Source organism: Salvelinus sp. IW2-2015, linkage group LG33 (assembly GCF_002910315.2).
Source record: "Salvelinus sp. IW2-2015 linkage group LG33, ASM291031v2, whole genome shotgun sequence".
NCBI lineage: Eukaryota > Metazoa > Chordata > Actinopteri > Salmoniformes > Salmonidae > Salvelinus > Salvelinus sp. IW2-2015.
The window spans coordinates 34,508,731-34,531,433 of record NC_036872.1 but is presented as its reverse complement, the minus strand read 5'-3'; the positions used below and the strand labels follow the sequence as shown (position 1 = coordinate 34,531,433).

Below are 22,703 nucleotides of genomic sequence, written 5' to 3'. Positions count from 1 at the left end.
ATGGACAGGTGAGAGACACCTGTAAAGAGTGGGTTAACTCCCTACACCTGTAAAGAGTGGGTTAACTCCCTACACCTGTAAAGACTGGGTTAACTCCCTACACCTGTAAAGACTGGGGTTAACTCCCTACACCTGTAAAGACTGGGTTAACTCCTACAGCCTGTAAAGGAGTGGGTTAACTCCCTACACCTGTAAAGAGTGGGTTAACTCCCTAACCTGTAAAGAGTGGGTTAACTCCCTACACCTGTAAAGAGTGGGTTAACTCCCTACACCTGTAAAGAGTGGGTTAACTCCCTACACCTGTAAAGAGTGGGTTAACTCCCTACACCGGTAAAGAGTGGGTTAACTCCCTACACCTGTAAAGACTGGGTTAACTCCCTACACCTGTAGATGGGTTAACTCCTACACCTGTAAAGATGGGTTAACTCCCTACACCTGTAAAGAGTGGGTTAACTCCCTACACCGGTAAAGAGTGGGTTAACTCCCTACACCTGTAAAGAGTGGGTTAACTCCCTACACTGTAAGATGGTTACCTACATGTAAAGACGGGTTAACTCCCTACACCTGTAAAGAGTGGGTTAACTCCCTCACGGTAAAGAGTGGGTTAAACTCCTACACCTGTAAGAGTGGGTTAACTCCAACACCGGTAAGAGTGGGTTAACTCCTACACCGTAAAGACTGGGTTAACTCCCCACCTGTAAAGAGTGGGTTAACTCCCTAACACCGTAAAGATGGGTTACTCCCTACACGTAAAGAGTGGGTTAACTCCCTACACCTGTAAAGAGTGGGTTAACTCCCTAACACCGGTAAAGAGTGGGTTAACTCCCTACACGGTAAAGAGTGGGTTAACTCCCTACACCGGTAAAGAGTGGGTTAACTCCCTACACCGTAAAGAGTGGGTTAACTCCTACACCGGTAAGAGTGGGTTAACTCCCTACACGGTAAAGAGTGGGTTAACTCCCTACACTGAAAGAGTGGGTTAACTCCCTACACCTGTAAAGAGTGGGTTAACTCCTACACGGTAAGAGTGGGTTAACTCCCTACACTGGTAAGGAGTGGGTTAACTCCCTACACGGTAAAGAGTGGTTAACTCCCTACACCGTAAAGAGTGGGTTAAACTCCCTACACCGGTAAAGACTGGGTTAACTCCCTACACCTGTAAAGAGTGGGTTAACTCCCTACACCGGTAAAGAGTGGGTTAACTCCCTACACCGTAAAGAGTGGTTTAACTCCCTACACCTGTAAAGAGTGGGTTAACTCCCTACACCTGTAAAGAGTGGGTTAACTCCTACACCTGTAAAGACTGGGTTAACTCCCTACACCTGTAAAGAGTGGGTTAACTCCCTACACCTGTAAAGAGTGGGTTAACTCCCTACACCTGTAAAGACTGTGGTTTAACTCCCTACACCTGTAAAGACTGGGTTAACTCCCTACACCTGTAAAGAGTGGGTTAACTCCCTACACCGGTAAAGAGTGGGTTAACTCCCTACACCTGTAAAGAGTGGGTTAACTCCCAACACCTGTAAAGAGTGGGTTAACTCCCTACACCGGGTAAAGAGTGGGTTAACTCCCAACACCTGTAAAGAGTGGGTTAACCTCCCTACACCGTAAAGAGTGGGTTAACTCCCTACACGGTAAGAGTGGGTTAACTCCCTACACCGTGTAAAGAGTGGGTTAACTCCCTACACGGTAAAGAGTGGGTTAACTCCTACACCGGTAAAGAGTGGGTTAACTCCCTACACCGGTAAAGAGTGGGTTAACTCCCTACACCGGTAAAGAGTGGGTTAACTCCCTACACCGGTAAAGAGTGGGTTAACTCCCTACACCGTAAGAGTGGGTTAACTCCCTACACCGGTAAAGAGTGGGTTAACTCCCTACACCTGTAAAGAGTGGGTTAACTCCCTACACGGTAAAGAGTGGGTTAACTCCCTACCTGTAAAGAGTGGGTTAACTCCCTACACCGGTAAAGAGTGGGTTAACTCCCTACACCGTAAAGAGTGGGTTAACTCCCTAACCGGTAAAGACTGGGTTAACTCCCTACACCTGTAAAGAGTGGGTTAACTCCCTACACCGGTAAAGAGTGGGTTAACTCCCTACACCAGTAAAAGAGTGGGTTAACTCCCTACACCTGTAAAGAGTGGGTTAACTCCCTACACACTGTAAAGAGTGGGTTAACTCCCTACACCTGTAAAGACTGGGTTAACTCCCTACCCTGTAAAGAGTGGGTTAACTCCCTACACCTGTAAAGAGTGGGTTAACTCCCTACACCTGTAAAGACTGGGTTAACTCCCTACACCTGTAAAGACTGGGTTAACTCCCTACACCTGTAAAGAGTGGGTTAACTCCCTACACCGGTAAAGAGTGGGTAACTCCTACACCTGTAAAGAGTGGGTTAACTCCCACACCGGTAAAGAGTGGGTTAACTCCCTACACCGTAAAGAGTGGGTTAACTCCCAACACCTGTAAAGAGTGGGTTAACTCCCTACACCAGTAAAGAGTGGGTTAACTCCCTACACCGTAAAGATGGGTTAACTCCCTACACCTGTAAAGAGTGGGTAACTCCCTACACCGTAAAGAGTGGGTTAACTCCCTACACCGGTAAAGAGTGGGTTAACTCCCTACACCGGTAAAGAGTGGGTTAACTCCCTACACCGTAAAGAGTGGTTAACTCCTACACTGTAAAGAGTGGGTTAACTCCCTACACCGTAAAGAGTGGGTTACCCCACCCGTAAAGATGGTTAACTCCCTACACCTGTAAAGAGTGGGTTAACTCCCTACACCGTAAAGAGTGGGTTAACTCCCTACACCTGTAAAGAGTGGGTTAACTCCCTACACCGTAAAGAGTGGGTTAACTCCCTACACCGTAAAGAGTGGGTTAACTCCCTACACCGGTAAAGATGGGTTAACTCCCTACACCTGTAAAGAGTGGGTTAACTCCCTACACCTGTAAAGAGTGGGTTAACTCCCTACACCGTAAAGAGTGGGTTAACTCCCTACACCTGTAAAGGAGTGGGTTAACTCCCTACACCTGTTAAAGAGTGGGTTAACTCCTACACCTGTAAAGACTGGGTTAACTCCCTACCTGTAAAGAGTGGGTTAACTCCCTACACCTGTAAAAGACTGGGTTAACTCCCTACACCTGTAAAGATGGGTTAACTCCCTACACCTGTAAAGAGTGGGTTAACTCCCTAACCTGTAAAGACTGGGTTAACTCCCTACACTGTAAAGACTGGGTTAACCCACACCTGTAAAGAGTGGGTTAACTCCCTACACCTGTAAAGATGGGGTTAACTCCCTACACCTGTAAAGACTGGGTTAACTCCCTAACACCGTAAAGAGTGGGGTAACTCGCCTTACACGCGTTAAAAGAGTGGGGTTAAGCTCCCTACACTTGTAAGAGGCTGTGCTTCGTGGGTTGAGACTCCCTAAACACCGAGTAAAAGTCTTTTAAGGGACTTACCACGGTCTCCAATTCCATTTAGCGTAGTAAGCCGGCAATGGATTTTTAGATTGAGTAGCGAGGTTGGATACTCCCAACAACCAGCGCGCACGCACTAACAATTTGACAGGTGTTGGAGGTTAACTCCGGATAGGTTTCTAAAACCCAGGGGTTCTTTAAACAGGGTGGTAGGGAGGTTTAACAACCACTCATTAGTAACCGGTGTTGGGTAGTTAAAACACCCACTCTTCTACAGGTGTAGGGGAGTTTTAACCCCACTCTTTTTAACACCCACCGTGAGAGGATGTGAGAGGTGGGGGTTAACGCCAGTAAATAAAGACCATGCCACCAACTCTTATACAGATGTAGGGAGAGTTAAACCCCCACTCTTTTACCCGGTAAAGAGGGTGTAAGGGATGGGGTTTTAACAGCTCGCCTACGACCACTGTCATAATTTAGCAGGGGTGTAGGGGGAGTTAACGCCATTCGTTTTACTCCTCTCATACACCCGGTAAGAGGATCGGGCTTAACTCCCCTTACGAGGTGTTTGGGATAGCCTTATAACCCAGCAGATCGGTAGTTAATACCACTCTCTCTTAACAACCCCGCGTGTTGGGTAGTTAAGCCCATCCAGTGGTTAATTACTGAGGTGTTGGGTTATAAGGGAGCTTGAAACTCACCCATACTCTCTTCAGGTGCATTAAGGGAGTTACACCACTCTTTACCGGTGTAGGGAAGTTTATAACACACCCACTCTTTACCGTGTTGGGAGTTAACACGCTCTACAGATACTGACTTTACAGGTGGTAAGGGGTGGGAGTATACCTACCCCTACCAGTCCTATTACAGGTGTAGGGAGTTAACCCCCCCCTAGCACAGTCTTTTACAGGTTGGTAGGGAAGTTAACCCAGACCAGTCCTATTACAGGGGTTGTAAGGGGAGTTAAACACCCAAGCTCTTTACAGGTGGTATTAAAGAGAAGGATAGTGATGTGGGAGGGTTGAGAATTGAGCAGTAGACACATTTCTGTTGTTTGCTGTAATGTATGGAAAATAAAGTTGTATTGTATAGTAGCAACTAGCTAGGATATTCTATAATGATTTAGAAAGCACATAAGAATAATGCAATACTTTTACATACCACAAGAGGCTCTGCTGTCCCCTAGCTGTCTGGCCCTTGCCCCCACCCCTCCATTGGCTGTATCAGTAATAGCCATGTCATTACATCTCCCCTTTCCTAACACAGCAACACCAACTCCTTTTATTTTGGTCCTGCCTTCTTTCTGTACGATTGTATATCTATGCCGTAACATTTTTTTGATTATCGCTCAACTTCCATTTTTCCCCCTCTTTTGTGGTTTAGAAAGGACTTGTCCCCATGACCCTTCTGGACCCAGTGGATGTCAACAAGTCCAAAGGCAGAAACAAAAATAAAGTAAGGCTTTCTATCTTCATCTTAGAGTTTCTTATTTCATCACATTTGTATGTTTTACTAAGACAATGTAGCTATTTACATAGTTGTGAACAGAATGTGACAATCCAGCAGCTTCAGGTGTTTAATCTCATCTGGGTTGTTCTCTCAACGTTCAGTTTTAGAGTAATGCTGAACAGAGCTGTATTTTAACTCTCCTCCTCTACCCACAGACAGTGAAAACATTTGTAGGCCTATTCATGTGTATCAAAGCTGCACCTGCTTAACACTGTGAAGCACAGACAGGGTTGTTGAATACCCTTGGATTTTAACAATGAGGGGATGAGGTGTCATAAGAGGAATAGCAATTATAAGCCCAGCCTGTCTGGATGTTTCACTGCTTTAATGGAAGGCACAGAGAGCGGTGTTACCTTGACTACTCTGGCTGTGTCGTCCACAGAGTATTCCCAGTGGGATCCCCCTCCCACCGGGTCTCAAGCCGCCCACTCGCCCACAGAGCCAGCTTAGCCACGAAGAACCTCCACAGGGTAGGCTCACCTCATTTAACCCCACTGGCAGAACGCAAGACCAAGGGGTTGGAGCTAGGCCATGCCAGCATCCATCTTAACCTTTAAAGCACCTTTATGRTAATTAAATAACAATAATTATTGTTATTATTTAACTATTAGAGTATRTTTCATTACACAAAGAATCTCAAAGTGCTTTAAATCATATTGTAACAGTCGTCATTCTGCCAGCCCCATGAACTATAAATGTGTTCATTTTACAGTCACTGATTATTGTACAAGTGTTCAGCCTTTTAAATCTTGTGCTATATATAATCTGCAGAGAGGCCTGATAGAGAGGCATCTCCACCCTCCTACCTACCAWCCACCTCCACCCCGCCACCCAGGTACCCATCCACGGTGGACAGTCCTACTGAGCTGGTGAGTAAAGGCTCTGACTTAATCTGTGTTTTTATCTGAGTGTGTAACTCTTCATCTCTGTCGGAAATAACACATGTAAAGGTACAATGAAGATGAAGATAATACAATTTATTTCTCTGAAGTTATCAGGTCCAAACAATTAGTACATCTGTCCTCCAGTTGGTTGAAGAAGAATGTTTGTCAGCCACAGGAGGTTGGTGGCACCTTAGTTGGGGAGGACGGGCTTGTGGTAATGGCTGGAGTGGAATAAGTGGAATGGCATCAAATACATCAAACTGGTGTCAGCCTGACTGGAAGGACCATTTGACATAATCCAGTAAACACATGATGTTGTGCTGTACATCTAGTTGCATGGGTTTACATACTGTACACTAGGCAGATGGAATTGTGGATAACTTCTAATTCATTTTATGACTCATCATTTTCAAGTGTCAGATGTAATACAATGCTGATGATTTGGCCTGATTAAGTCAATGCAAAGCCCAGGGGAGGGAGAGGTTGTCAGGTAAAAATATATTCTGGACAATTTAAGACTAGCTTTTGTGCCTCAGCATGTCAGAGTGACCTGAATGATTTTCGTAAGAAGAAATGACCTCTTAAAAAACTCTGATGGCCCTGCCAAACGTATGGMACTTGTGTAAGTCCTGTTCTACTTTTACATAAAATTCCCGACAGACTGGCTGGCTGGGGAAAAGCAAGAGGTTTCAGTGAGTGTTCTGCAGAGTTTTCTCCATTTCCATTCAGTCAATACTGCCAATACCAGTTATACAACTTATGTTAAGAGACCTGAGTGGGCCCATTGTTCAGAACAAAAAAATCTAGATTTCCTTGAGATCATTTACTGTGATAAGGGAATCATTAGCTACCATTCCAGTGTTTATCATGTAACCATTTAGTATGTGCTGTTTGAAATACTTTCCATCACCCCTAGGTTCAAATACTATTTGAAATCATTTTTAAATACTTACTGGGCTTGATTTAGTTTGACAGGCACAATAGAATAGTCGCTAAAGTGCAAGTCCTGCTCATCTAGCACTCCAGGCAGACTAAAGCAAGAGCTTAAAGTATTTGAAAGATTCCTCCATCGTTAACAAAATGGAAAGGTCAGATGCTTTATTATCTATTCCRTATTAAGTGCACTACTTTATGGGCTCTGGGCTACCCTGTGCACTCTGGTCAAAAGTAGGGCACTACAGACGGAATAGGGTGCCATGTGGGACAATYACCTATGATACAATGTGTTGTGTGTTGATATTCTAGTTTGTCCCTTTAGGGCACCTGTAACACCCCCCTTTTTACGTACATTGGAATGCTTGGAACGTTTTGTCCTGTGAAAGGCATTAAACAATGCCCATGTTAGTTTCTACTCCCGTCTCATGTCCAGTCCTTATATTAGTTGTAGAAGTAATACAGTGTGTTATACAACAAAACTGGCGACGAGGAAGAAACGTTCTCACGTTTGTGTTTATCTTCGGTGAGATTGTTCCAGTGAGAGGAAGCGTGATTGTTACAGTGGAGCTCAWCAAACAGAAGGTAAAGCTACGTCTCTACAACGTGAAAGGCAACCATCCAGCATCGCTAGGTGCACATGGCAGGGAAAAGATCACACTAAACCGTCAGYTGGTTGCAAAAGAGGACACAAACCTACAAGGGATATTGAGGAAACACACAGATGTGTTCAAAGGAGAACTTGGCAGTATGAAGGACAWAACAGTRAAACTGACCGTGAAACCAGTTGGTAAGCCAAAATGCTTCAAAGCTAGACCTGTCCCATACGCCATAAAACCAAACGTTGAAACTGAGCTAAACAGACAAGTCGAGAGTGGAATATTGGATCCAGTGAATATTAGTGAATGGGCTACACCTGTTGTTCCAGTCATAAAAAAAGATGGATCACTCAGACTGTGGTGATTTCAAAGTCACCATTAACCCAGTCTTAACTGCTGAAAAATATCCACTATCCCTCATTGATGACCTCTTTTCTGGTTTAGCTGGAGGACAAAATCAGTAAGATAGACTTATGTCAGGCCTATCTACAGATGCATGTGGACCAAGAGTCACAAGAACTGTTGACCATAGTGACTCCCAAAGGACTGTACGCCTTATGGCGTTGGTGCTGTTGTCTCACACATCATGCCATCAGGGGAAGAAAGGCCAATTGCTTTCAAGTCACAGACCTTAAGTAAAGCCTTACCTTAAGTAAAGATCAAGGGTGAATCGCTCGCCATCGTGTTTGGAGTTATGAAATGTCATCAGTTTCTGTTTGGCCGACGATTCACACTGCTGACYGACCATAGACCCCTCACCTCCKTCTTTGGTCCCCACACCGGKATTCCATCACTTGCAGCCAGCCACATGCAGCGATGGGCATTYCTTTTATCTGCTCACCAGTACGATATCAAGTACAGAAGGTCTGAGCAGCACTGCAATGCAGARGGCCTCTCAAGGCTTCCCTTACCTGTCACACACACTGAGCTGTCCCAGGCTGAAATCTTCTACTTCAAGGAAGTGACGAACGTCCCAGTTACATCTGTCCAAGTGAAAGAGTTCACCCACACTGATCCAGTGATGTCTGAGCTCGTGGACATTGTCACTCGTGGYAAAGGAGGAGAGCTGTTGGACTGCCTAAATCCTTACCTAGTGAGGAGGAACAAGCTTACAGTTCAGTCTGGATGCTTGCTATGGGGTTTTCGAGTCACCATACCGCCGCCACTGAGAAGGCAGGTGCTTGAAGAACTCCATTTAGGGCACTGTGGCATGGTGCGAATGAAGGAGCCACTTTACACAGCTACTTTTAGTGGCCAGGTTTGGACGCAGCTATCGAAGACAAGYCCAAGTCATGTTCTGCATGTCAAAAGATGAGGAACATGCCTCAGCTAGCYCCAKTACACCCATGGGACTTCCCAGAGGAGCCTTGGCAGCGAGTCCACATAGWCTATGCAGACCCACTGGAGGATCGTATGTTCTWAGTCGTCGTTGACACACACAGCAAATGGCCTGAGGTCACAGTGATGAAGAGCACCTCAGCGGAGASGAKRATCGAAATGSTACGGTCAATCTTCAGTCGCTTCAGATTGCCAACGCAACTCGTTAGTGATAATGGCCCACAACTGGTATCTGAAGAGTTCCGGTCATTCATGGAAGCAAATGGAATTCAGCACATCAAGTCAGTGCAGTGTCACCCTGCAACAAACGGCCTCGCTGACAGATTTGTCCAGACGATGAATCAAGCTTTAAAATAATCACAAGGGAACGGGTCCCTCAATAGGCGCCTAACCACCTACCTGTTGACCTACAGAAACACCCCCCATGCTACAAGCAAAGAGGCACCCGTGTCAGCCATGATGAAAAGACACCTTTGCACGTGACTCGTCCTCCTGAGACCTCCAAAGACTAAACAGCTACTGGATACCTACCATGACTACGAGCCATCACCTGAACATCCACTGCAGCAACCTATAAATGTGGAAAGTGCTCCAGACTCACTTGAACCAGCCAGATTGCCTACTCAGGGTAATGTTGGGCACCAGTCTGGGCATACACCATCACCACTCAGACTCAGAGACAATGTGACTGTAGACTCACCTGTACGTTGTCATTACCCTGCAAGAGAAAGACGACCCCCTGACAGGTTGACTATTTAGTTCAGACTAACCTCCGACATTGGGGCAGAATACACCCCAGGGTTAAGTCTGGGGACTGAGGCAGTCTACCCTCTTTCCCTAGTTCAGAAAAGGTTATTCTGAAAAATTATTTTATTTACTTTAAGAGAGCAGTTATGTTAAAAAATAAAATAATATGCAAAACAGTGAATATTTACTTTTTCCTTCTGAGGCATCAAAAGCAAAGGGGAGGAATATGTTGTTTATTGATATTCTAGTTTGTCCCTTTAGGGCACCTGTAACACCCCCCTTTTTCCGTACATTGGAATGCTATGTGCCCACATTAGTTTCTCCTCCTGTCCTTATATTAGTTGTAGAAGTAATACAGTGTGTTATACAACACAGTGTATGTAGCACAGRCCCATTTTGAACTGAAATGCCTCAATGGAATGTGTGGCTAATTGCTGAGTGAAAGCTAACCTGGTATGTTCCTCTGCTCTCTCTGTCAGACTGAGGACCCTCTGGCCAACCGTACCTTTCTCTACCAGATGGTGGCACTGTATGACTATGCAGCTGAGGGACCAGAGGATTTGGAGTTCAGTGAGGGAGACACTATTGACATTCTCGGTGAAGGTAACGGAATGGGAGAAATGATGAAGTGTTGTGTGTTTTAAGTGAACAGTAAGTACGTCACCTACTCTGAATAATGAGCCTCCTCTCTCTCCCCCCTGTCTGCCAGTCAATGAAGAGTGGCTGGAGGGTCACTGTGCTGGTAACATTGGCATCTTCCCCAGCCTTTTTGCCTACCGGGAAGGAGAGGCCCCCTCAACCATCGATCGGATGACCATGTTGCTATCAYACAAGGAATAGGCTCAACTCTTGCTCACAGTTAACAACTTGATACTTTATTTATCTAATTCCAGTTAAAATGATGACGGCTGTCAACGGCCTTCATCAGAATCAGTACGGAGACTATGCAGCATGTCATCTCTTGGTGTGCTTCTGTGGTTGTCTGATGGAGGACTACATAATTGGGTTTGCTGCATGCCTGACCAAGCCACTGACATTTTCCATCCACTCAGATGGAATAGAGTGGTCATACTGGGTAGCATTTGACCAACAGGTCAAACTTAAAGTGTTTCACCTTTTCTACTTACTGTCAACTGCTGTGAACGAATGTGGACCACTGTTATACTGTTATATGGTTGTTACTTCCTCCATGATCATGTAAACCTGTTAAACTAAAGAAGATCTAGTGGTAAGAATGGTGTTGTTCACTTCTGTTGAAGAAAACCTAATAGGTCTGCTGTGGAAATTCTACACAMGGACACTCCAAGTCAATCTTAAAGGAATCATTGTTCGTTAACTGGGGAGGTTCTGACAAACTTYATGCACCATAGTACATGTGTGCCATCGGGGCAGTCCCGTTAGATCTCTTATATACAGCTTACAGACACATTACATAGGCATGATTTAGCTTGTTCCTCATTCATAATTAATTCTTCATTAATATTTGGTTCATGCATGTGACAGACCAATACCTCACGAMGCTTCTTCTCTCCAAGCTGTGACCTTGAAACTGAGATAACCTTTCGTTCTCAAAACAAGGTTCTGGGCGTACTGCCGAACTGCAGATACAGATAGTGAGGATCCGTTCAGACACTTACATGAACGCAGAAATTGGTTATTAGAAAAGCACAAACACAACTCAATTCATGAAATAGGACATGCAATGCAATAATAATAATTCCATTAAAGCTAATTTACTTGATTGCCCACATTGAACAAACTTCATAACATTTATGGACTTCCAGTCTTTCTTAACAGGGCTCTGGACTGACTGGTAGAAAAATAGAAGCCTGAGTCTGTGTGAATGAAGTGTAAGGGTAGAGGACCTTCTMTATCCCAAATAGCACCCTTTTCCCTATGTAGTGCACTGCATTTAACCAGGGCTTACAGGGCTCTGGTCAAAGTAGTGCGTTATGTAGYGAATAGGGGGCCATTTGGCACTCACATCTTAGTTGGCTGTGCAGTAGAAGTGCAGTGGTCTAGGCTTTAGTTAGTCACCACACAGGAAAATGTCAGGTACTTTTAGCTGTCGTCACAAATGATAGTTATGAAAAAAYAAGGGGCGCAATGAAGCATCAAAGAGCTCCATTCAGATGGCTTATTAAACCAGAGTCCTTTAGTAATTAGGCTCAGTCTGTTCCCATGTGAAGCATTTACGTCCACCCACCCATCCTCTGGTAGAACTCAGGGACTATTGTTGTACACCTACCAGGGATAATGGATGCATTATGTGGTGCATACATTWTCTATTTGAGAGTGTGAATAATGTAGTCAACAACAGTGAATCTGTATTACAGGGTAACTCCTACATATTTACATCATTGATGAGATGACGCTTGCAAAATTAATACTAAATTGTATGTTCAAAACTATCCCAAACCAAACACACCTGGTCTGATTCTATACTGAACAAACGCAACATGTAAAGTGTTGGTCCCATGTTTCATGAACTGAAATAAAAGAGCACAGAAATGTTTTATATGCACAAAAAATATTATTTATCTAAAATTTTGTGCTCAAATTTGTTTACATCCCTGTTAGWGAGCATTTCTACGACAATCCATCCACCTGACAGGTGTGGCATATCAAGAAGCTGATTAAACAGCATGATCATTACACAGGTGCACCTTGTCCTGGGGACAATAAAAGGTCACTCTAAAATMTGCATTTTTTTCACACAACACAATGCCACAGATGTCTCAAGTTTTGAGGGAGRGTTCAATTGGCATGCTGACTGCAGGAATGTCCACCAGAGCTGTTGCCAGAGAACTGAATGTTCTTTTTTCTACCATAAGCCGCCTCCAATGTTATTTTAGAGAATTTGGAAGTACGTCCAACCGGCCTCACAACCYCAGACCARGTGTAACCACGRCAGCCCAGYACCTCTACATCCGTCTTCTTCACCTGCAGGATCMTCTGAAACTAGCCACCCGGAGAGCTGYTGAAACTATGGGTTTGCACAACTGAYGAACTGTCATAAACCGTCTCAGGGAAGCTGCATGCTCATCGTCCTCACCAGGGTCTTGACCTGACTGCAATTCGGCGTTATAACCGATTTCATTGGGAAAATGTTAATCTTCGATGGCCACTGGCACGCTGGAGAAGTGTGCTCTTCACGGATGAATCCTGATTTTAACTGTACCGGGCAAATGACAGACAACATGTATGGCGTAGTGTGGGCGAGCGATTTACTGATGTCAACATTGTGAACAGAGTCCCCCATGGTGGCGGTGGGGTTATGGTATGGGCAGGCATAAGCTACGGACAACGAACACCATTGCATTTTATTGATGTCAATTTGAATGCATAGAGATACCGTGACGAGATCCTGAGGCCCATTGTCGTGCCGTTCATCCCCCGCAATCACCTCATGTTTCAGCATGATTATTCATGGCCTCATGTCGCAAGGATCTGTACACAATTCCTGGAACCTGAAAATGTCCTAGTTCTTCCATGGCCTGCATACTCACCAGACATGTCACCCATTGAGCATGTTTGGGATGCTCTGGATTGACATGTACGACAACGTGTTGCAGTTCCCACCTATATCAAGCAACTTCACACAGCKATTGAAGAGGAGTGGGACAACATTCCATGGCCACAATCAACAGCCTGATCAACTCTATGTGAAGGAGATGTGTCGCGCTGCATGAGGCTAATGGTGGTCACACCAGATACTGACTGGTTTTCTGATCCACCCCCGTACCTTTTATTTAAGGTGTCTGTGACCAAAAGACGCATATCTGTARTCCCAGTCATGTGAAATCCATAMATTAGGGCCAAATMAATTAATTTCAGTTGACTGATTACCTTATATGAACTGMAACTCAGTAAAATCTTTAAAATTGTAGTGTTTATATTTTTGTTCAGTGTATATAAATCTGTAATCTTATCTCATCTCACTCTTTCAACATATCCTAACATTTTCTGAATCTGTAGATACATAGCAATGCWTCCACATTAAGCCGTAAAACCATTGTACTATGTTGACATCATYGTTTTCATTTCCAACTACCAAGATGGCATGGAGTGTATCTCTAATGGCKCCCTATACACTACTGTTGACCACAGCCAGAACCCATGCTCTGTTTTTTAAGTACACGTTTTAATAGCYTTAGCCGGGTGGATGTTAAGAAGGTACATTGATCCGGTTATATTACTGTAATTACTCTTTGGCAGGGTGAAGAAGCATGAGTCACTTTCCTTGTATTACATGTTAAGTCATTCATCAAAAGAACCAGCCTCCTCCACACTCTTTTGAARGAGTTCTTCCCTTTTACAGGCCTTTGTCTACATCCCAAATGGCACCCTATTCCCTATATAGTGCACTACTTTTGACCAGGGCACTATAGGGAATATGGTGCCTTTTGGGGCGCATGCTTTGTCTCTCATTAGAATTAAGTGAGAGACCATGTAGAAAAGAGAAGAATGGATTATGTCATGTACTGCATGTAGCCTGTGTAGAACAGTAATGCAATGTGTTTCACATACACATGTTCTTAGCCTGAGTGCCAGTCTGTTTGTGCTAGCATGCCAACTCTTTGTCATTCACTTTCATGCCAAATGTTTGGCTTGACAATGACAACAATGGAGTTACTGTGACAGCATAAACAGATCTGGGACCAGGCTCACACATACCTCCTCAATGTATTTTTTTACATTTCACCAAATGTCTCCCTTCCATACAGTTTGTACTGAGCAGTATAACAAAGCCTTTAGGTGGTCTTAAATGCATTGCTGAGGAGGGGAGAGGAGAGGGGGACTGTCTGTATCTCTATGCTGCTTGGCTTTGAAGATAGCTAGCGGAGTGAGAATTAATCTTGTCACAAGAGACAGGGCCTACCTCACCCACTTCCCCCTAATTCAGACACAAACTAACTACGCCCATATTCTAAGACAGATGTGCTGTGTCTCGTTGTAAATGATGTACTGTCTTTTAACAGCCTGTTAATATGATTGAGAGTTGGACAGGGTTGAACAAGATGAGGTGATGGGAGGGTGGCCTGCTTGTCTGTTCCCTCCCTGGTAGGGAGCCAGCGTGGTTTAAACCCAAATGTATTCCTTATATAGTGCACTACTTATGAGCCCTGGTCAAAAATAGGGAATAGGGTGCCATTTGAGATGCATGCACACTGTTTTTCATCTCTCAAGGAGATGGATAAACGTTTCCGGTTCTGCTCTCACTATTGACCAGTTTATTGGACATGTTTAGTTAAACAACAGAGAGCTGATTGATTCTGTTGTTGTTTTACAGCTTAGTAAATGATTAACATTGTCTCATGAGATATTTAATTACACATTGCTTGATATATACAATGAGTGTACAAACAATTAAGAACACCTTCCTAATATTGAGTTGCARCCCCTTTTTGCCCTCAGAACAGCCTTAATTCGTCAGGCCATGGACTCTACAAGGTGTCGAAAGTGTTCCACAGGGTTGCTGGCCCATGTTGACTCCAATGCTTCTCGCAGTTGTAGCAAGTTGSCTGGTAGTGGATCTCTACTCTGAATAGCTTGTTCCATCTCATCCCATAGATGCTCAATTGGATTGAGATCTGGTGACTAGACAGGCCACTGCAGTAAGCTGAATTCACTGTCATGTTCGTTGAACCATTTCTGGACAATCCTAGTCTTGTGGCATGGGGCATTATCCTGCTGAAATAAATCAATTAGCAGATGGACACACTGATGCCATGGAGGGATGCACCTGATTGGCAATGATGTTCAGACATCATGTGGCATTCAAATGTTGCTCCACTTTTATCAATGGGCCCAATGTGTGCCATGAAAACACACCCTACACTATCACCATCACCCTGCAATGTTGACACACGGCGTGATGGATGCATGTACTCGTGCTTTTCTCCATACCCTAGTCCTCCCATTAGCGTGAAACCGCAGGAACCGGGATTCATCAGACAAGGCAAAGTTTTTCCAATTGTCCAATATCCAGTGTTTTTGTTCCTTTAGCCCACTGAAACCAGAGTTTGTTGTTTTTGCTGAAAGAAGTGGAACTCTGTAAGGTCGTCYCTGCCATACCCCATTCGTGTCAAGGTACGATGAGTTGGGCATTCTGTTATTGGTCGTTGGGCACCAATGTTGTCCTGGACTGTCAGTTGACTAACTGTTGCCCGTCTGTTGCTCTGCACAATTCGTGTCAGTCTCCTTTGTCCTCTTTCATCAATMACACATTTTCGACCACTGGCATGCCGTTGGCTGGATGTCCTTTGGGTGGTGGACCATTCTTTATACACACGGAAAACTGTTGAGCATGAAAAACCCAGCAACGTTTCAGTTCTTGACACACTCAAACCGGTGCGCCTGGCACCTCCTACCATACGCAATTCAAAGGCACTTACATTTTTTGTCTTGCCCATTACGTCTCTGAATGGCACACATACACAATCCATGTCTCAATTGTCTCGAGGCTTAYAAATTATTATTTGACCTGTCTCCTCCCCTTCATCTACACTGATTGAAGTGGATTTAACAAGTGACGTCTATTTRATGGAAAGGGCAGGTGTTCCTAAAGTCAGTGTATAATGTAGTAGTGACATAATCAGTCTATTTGGAGCATGTTTTGAGTTTGTGGGGGTGTTTTACATCATGTGTGCGCGTGCGTGCGTGCATGCGTGTGTGTGTGAGAGAGAGAGAGAAAGAGGGTGTACATTTGCTCAACGGGTATTACACAAGAATGAAGAACAATATGATGCCATTTTTTCATGAACATTCTCTGTTGTCTAATTTAGTTTCAATATGGCTGGTTGCCCGCTGTTATTATTACAAATGAACTGTGTATGCCTGCTCACTTATCTAATAATCCTATCTTTAGCAAATAGCCTGGAGTCCATCTGGAAGAGGAAATATGCAGATAGGATAGAGAAGGCTTATTGCCTAAAAATAGCAATGTTTATAATTAGCCTATGGTAAGGTGTGCAGATATGAGTAGATGAGGTCTTTGTAGAGACATGGCTAATGCAGCMTTATGAGCTTAACATCTGTTGGATGCCTACTGTAAACTAGCTCCCTACAAATAGAGAACCACCGGCTACAGTAACTCAAATACAGAAGAGCTCCAAATACTGACCTAAATAATGAATCTACTTGTCAGAGATGTAAGACAGTAGASTGAATGGGGACTTGTAGCCCTGTACTGGTCCATACACGTGATTGAAAGGAAGTAGTGCACGCTCTTTGCCCCTCTCCCTAGCCTGGGTAGATCTCATGGACATCATGGAACTATCTTATGTAAGCTAAATGAACTGGAGCATGATGATACTGTAGCTGGGAACTTCCATCATATCTGTGCGTTTCTTCAATGAGACCAAATCATGTATTGCCCAGCGTCTGTGTGTAACGCCTCGCGATCCGCTGTCAGTTTCTAAGCAACACACTCACATAGGCCTACTCCACACAATGCGTAATTTCCTATTCAGAAAAAGTCTGAGCGAGCAAAGCAAGTCAGCGGAGCTTACAAGTGAACAACATGATCTTATCCGACAGAGGAACGGGGGACACTGAGATGAACGATAAACAACCAGCTGTTCCACTTCGGTTTCTATAATTATCGAAGACATAGGTACAGAGAGGACAATTTGCGAACAGTTTTCATCCAGAAAACCCTGAGGAATATATTAATGTGACACTTTTTGATTGCTTGTGATTGTCGCGTAAAATGCGCGCGCTTGTGATGCATCTTCTTGGATATCCAGGATCATATTCCGTTGAATAAAACTTGTGACCCGACAATAAATATTCCTAATCTGCACGAGTATTTATAGCAACTTTTTGAATCAATTATTTTCTCACCATCATGTACCACGCACCTTCACACAAAACCGGACTCTACATAAATAGATGAAGATAGAAGATGCGACGACAATGGTAAGCAGATAGATAGTATTTGACCCTACCTACAAACATCGGAACAATGACAATTTTTAAAGGTGACTTCCTCCAAGAATCGCGGTGCGGTCACCTATGTTTTCGGAGCGGAGTGACTTCTACAGCAGTATTATAAATGCCTGATTATCTGACCATCTCTGTCTGCGGTGCGGTGTTTACGTTAAAGTTGTAGGATGATGAGCAGTGATTTGGAGCACGTTTCACTCAATTCAACGACGGCCAGCAACTCTGGGACTGGGTCGGGCGGCCGAGGGCTGTCAGCCAACGTTCGGAAGCTGCACAACGCGCTCAACTTGSTGCTCACTGACTTCGAGAGAGAACAGTTCATCCACTGTCTCAATGTTTACCACGCTAAACGCAACGTCTTCGACTTGGTTCAAACTCTCAAAATAATCCTCAACACGCCGAACAAACGACAACTCCTCCCCATGTTGCGTTTGGTCATTCCCCGCTCAGATCAGCTGTTGTTCGACCAGTATACTTCCGAGGGCCTGTACCTTAAAACGGATCATCTACCACTAAACAGTGTCAACAACCCTGAAAGCTTTGGAGGAGAAGTAGMCAATACTGCAAACAACTATGTCCCAATTCCCACTACACACTTTATGAACCCGCATGAGCCTCAGCTGCCTCATGATCTTTCTTGTTTCACATCACCAGAAGCTTGCCCCTGCCCGGATAGTTTCAGCACCACCGCTGATGGGACAGCTCCCCTGGCTTTCATGCAGGGGGAGGCTGTTGGAGAGATCCGCATAGTGACACTGAGACGCAGCAAGAGCAATGAGGGCTTAGGGTTCAGTATCCGGGGAGGTTCTGAGCACGGTGTGGGAATCTATGTGTCGCTAGTAGAACCCGGATCTTTTGCCGAGAATGAAGGACTGAGGGTCGGGGATCAGATAGTGACTGTTAACGGCATGCTGTTTGACAGAGTCTCACACATGGAGGCAGTCAAGGTACGTAGGCTGTGTGTGATGTTGGAGTTACAGTTTCATAGTGCAAGGAATACTAACTACTGAAACAGAGAGACAGTGTCATGTGGAGTACGCAATAGTGCCAGAATCATAGCTACTGAAACAGAGAGACAGAGGGTCATGTGGATACGTCATAGCCAGAATACTAGCTACTGAAACAGAAAGAGACAGAGAGTGTCATGTGGAGTACGTCATAGTGCCAGAATACTAGCTACTGAAACAGAGAGACAGAGTGTCATGTGGAGTACGTCATAGTGCCAGAATACTAACTACTGAAACAGAGAGACAGAGTGTCATGTGGAGTACGTCATAGTGCCAGAATACTAGCTACTGAAACAGAGAGACAGAGTGTCATGTGGAGTACGTCATAAGTGCCAGAATACTAACTACTGAAACAGAGAGACAGAGAGTGTCATGTGGAGTACGTCATAGTGCCAGAATACTACTACTGAAACAGAGAGACAGAGTGTCATGTGGAGTACGTCATAGTGCAGAATACTAGCTACTGAAACAGAGAGACAGAGTGTCATGTGGAGTACGTCATAGTGCCAGAATACTAACTACTGAAACAGAGAGACAGAGTGTCATGTGGAGTACGTCATAGTGCCAGAATACTACTACTGAAACAGAGAGACAGAGTGTCATGTGGAGTACGTCATAGTGCCAGAATACTAACTACTGAAACAGAGAGACAGAGTGTCATGTGGAGTACGTCATAGTGCCAGAATACTAGCTACTGAAACAGAGAGACAGAGTGTCATGTGGAGTACATCATAGTGCCAGAATACTAACTACTGAAACAGAGAGACAGAGTGTCCATGTGGAGTACGTCAAGTGCCAGAATACTACTACTGAAACAGAGAGACAGAGTGTTCATGTGGAGTACTCATAGTGCCAGAATACTAACTACTGAACAGAGAGACAGAGTGTCATGTGGAGTACGTCATAGTGCCAGAATACTAACTACTGAAACAGAGAGACAGAGTGTCATGTGGAGTACTCATAGTGCCAGAATACTACTACTGAAACAGAGAGACAGTGTCATGTGGAGTACATCATAGTGCCAGAATACTAACTACTGAAACAGAGAGACAGAGTGTCATGTGGAGTACGTCATAGGTGCCAGAATACTAACTACTGAAACAGAGAGACAGAGTGTGTCATGTGGAGTACTCATAGTGCCAGAATACTAACTACTGAAACAGAAAGAGACAGAGAGTGTCATGTGGAGTACATCATAGTGCCAGAATACTAACTACTGAAACAGAGAGACAAGAGTGTCATGTGGAGTACGTCATAGTGCCAGAATACTAACTACTGAAACAGAGAGACAGAGTGTGTCATGTGGAGTACGTCATAGTCCAGAATACTAACTACTGAAACAGAGAGACAGAGTGTCATGTGGAGTACATCATAGTGCCAGAATACTAACTACTGAAACAGAGAGACAGAGTGTCATGTGGAGTACGTCATAGCCAGAATACTAACTACTGAAAGAGAGACAGAGTGTCATGTGGAGTACATCATAGTGACAGAATACTAACTACTGAAACAGAGAGACAGAGTGTCATGGGAGTACATCATAGTGCCAGAATACTAACTACTGAAACAGAGAGACAGAGTGTCATGTGGAGTACATCATAGTGCAGAATACTAACTACTGAAACAGAGAGACACAGTGTGTCATGTGGAGTACATCAAGTGCCAGAATACTAACTACTGAAACAGAGAGACAGAGGTGTCATGTGGAGTACATCATAGTGCCAGAATATCTAACTACTGAAACAGAGAGCAGAGAGTGTCATGTGGAGTACATCATAGTGCCAGAATACTAACTACTGAAACAGAGAGACAGAGAGTGTCATGTGGAGTACGTCATAGTGCCAGAATACTACTACTGAAACAGAGAGACAGAGTGTCATGTGGAGTACGTCATAGTGCCAGAATACTAACTACTAAACAAGAGAGACAGAGTGTCATGTGGAGTACGTCATAGCCAGAATACTAACTACTGAAACAGAGAGACAGAGTGTCATGTGGAGTACGTCATAGTGCCAGAATACTACTACTGAAACAGAGAGACAGAGTGTCATGTGGAGTACGTCATAGTGCCAGAATACTACTACTATGAACAGAGAGACAGAGTGTCATGTGGAGTACGTCATAGTGCCAGAATACTAGCTACTGAAACAGAGAGACAAGAGTGTCATGTGGAGTACGTCATAGTGCCAGAATACTAGCTACTGAAACAGAGAGACAGAGTGTCATGTGGAGTACGTCATAGTGCCAGAATACTAACTACTGAAACAGAGAGAACAGAGTGTCATGTGGAGTACTCATAGTGCCAGAATACTAACTACTGAAACAGAGAGACAGAGTGTGTCATGTGGAGTACGTCATAGTCCAGAATACTAACTACTGAAACAGAGAGACAGAGTGTCATGTGGAGTACATCATAGTGCCAGAATACTAACTACTGAAACAGAGAGACAGAGTGTGTCATGTGGAGTACGTCATAGTGCCAGAATACTAACTACTGAAACAGAGAGACAGATGAGTGTCATGTGAGTACTCATAGTGCCAGAATACTAGCTACTGAAACAGAGAGACAGAGTGTCATGTGGAGTACGTCATATGCCAGAATACTAACTACTGAAACAGAGAGACAGTGTGTCATGTGGAGTACGTCATAGTGCCAGAATACTAACTACTGAAACAGAGAGACAAGATGTCATGTGGAGTACGTCATAGTGCCAGAATACTAACTACTGAAACAGAGAGACAGAGTGTCATGTGGAGTACGTCATAGTGCCAGAATACTAGCTACTGAACACGAAGAGACAGAGTGTCATGTGGAGTACGTCATAGTGCCAGAATCTAATACTGAAACAGAGAGACAGGTGTCATGTGGAGTACGTCATAGTGCCAGAATACTAACTACTGAAACAGAGAGCAGAGGTGTCATGTGGAGTAACGTCATAGTGCCGAAGAATACTAACTACTGAAACAGAGAGACAGAGTGTCATGTGGAGTACATCATAGTGCCAGAATACTAGCTACTGAAACAGAAGAACAGAGAGTGTCATGTGGAGTACTCATAGTGCCAGAATACTACTACTGAAACAGAGACGAGTGTCATGTGGAGTATCGTCATAGTGCCAGAATACTAGCTACTGAAACAGAGAGACAGAGTGTCATGTGGAGTACGTCATAGTGCCAGAATACTAACTACTGAAACAGAGAGACAGAGTGTCATGTGGAGTACGTCATAGTGCCAGAATACTAACTACTGAAACAGAGAGACAGAGTGTCATGTGGAGTACGTCATAGTGCCAGAATACTAACTACTGAAACAGAGAGACAGAGTGTCATGTGGAGTACGTCATAGTGCAGAATACTACTACTGAAACAAGAGACAGAGTGTCATGTGGAGTAGTCATAGTGCCAGAATATCTAGCTACTGAAACAGAAGAGACAGAGAGTGTCATGTGGAGTACGTCATAGTGCCAGAATACTACTACTGAAACAGAGAGACAGAGAGTGTCATGTGGAATCATAGTGCCAGAATACTAACTGAAACAGAGAGACAGAGTGTCATGTGGAGACTCATAGTGCCAGAATACTAACTACTGAAACAGAGAGAGACAGTGTCATGTGGGGTACGTCATAGTGCAGAATACTACTACTGAAACAGAGAGACAGAGTGTCATGTGGATACAGTCATAGTGCCAGAATACTAGACTACTGAAACAGAGAGACAGAGTGTCATGTGGAGTACGTCATAGTGCCAGAATACTACTACTGAAACAGAGAGACAGAGTGTCATGTGGAGACATCATAGTGCCAGAATACTACTACTGAACAGAGAGACAGAGTGTCATGTGGAGTACGTCATAGTGCCAGAATACTAACTACTGAAACAGAGAGACAGAGTGTCATGTGGAGTACATCATAAGTGCCAGAATATACTAACTACTGAAACAGAGAGACAGAGGTGTCATGTGGAGTACGTCATAGTGCCAGAATACTAGCTACTGAAACAGAGGAGACAGAGTGTCATGTGGAGTACGTCATAGTGCCAGAATACTAACTACTGAAACAGAGAGACAGAGTGTCATGTGAGACCACTAGTGCCAGAATTACTAACTACTGAACAGAGAGACAGAGTGTCATTGTGGAGTACGTCATAGTGCCAGAAATACTAACTACTGAAACAGAGAGACAGAGTGTCATGTGGAGACTCATAGTGCCAGAATACTATACTGAAACAGAGAGACAGAGTGTCATGTGGAGTACGTCATAGTGACCAGAATACTAACTACTGAAACAGAGAGACAGAGAAGTTGTCTAGTGCAGATGC

The 22,703-nt window shown here is 44.2% G+C and overlaps 2 pseudogenes; both read left to right on the top strand.

The window, feature by feature from the left end:
* The window catches only part of LOC111957508 (neutrophil cytosol factor 2-like), a 20,952-nt pseudogene extending 9,008 nt beyond the window's left edge, over positions 1-11,944 (top strand).
* Positions 11,945-17,545: 5,601 nt separating this feature from the next.
* The window catches only part of LOC111957581 (whirlin-like), a 125,627-nt pseudogene continuing 120,469 nt past the window's right edge, over positions 17,546-22,703 (top strand).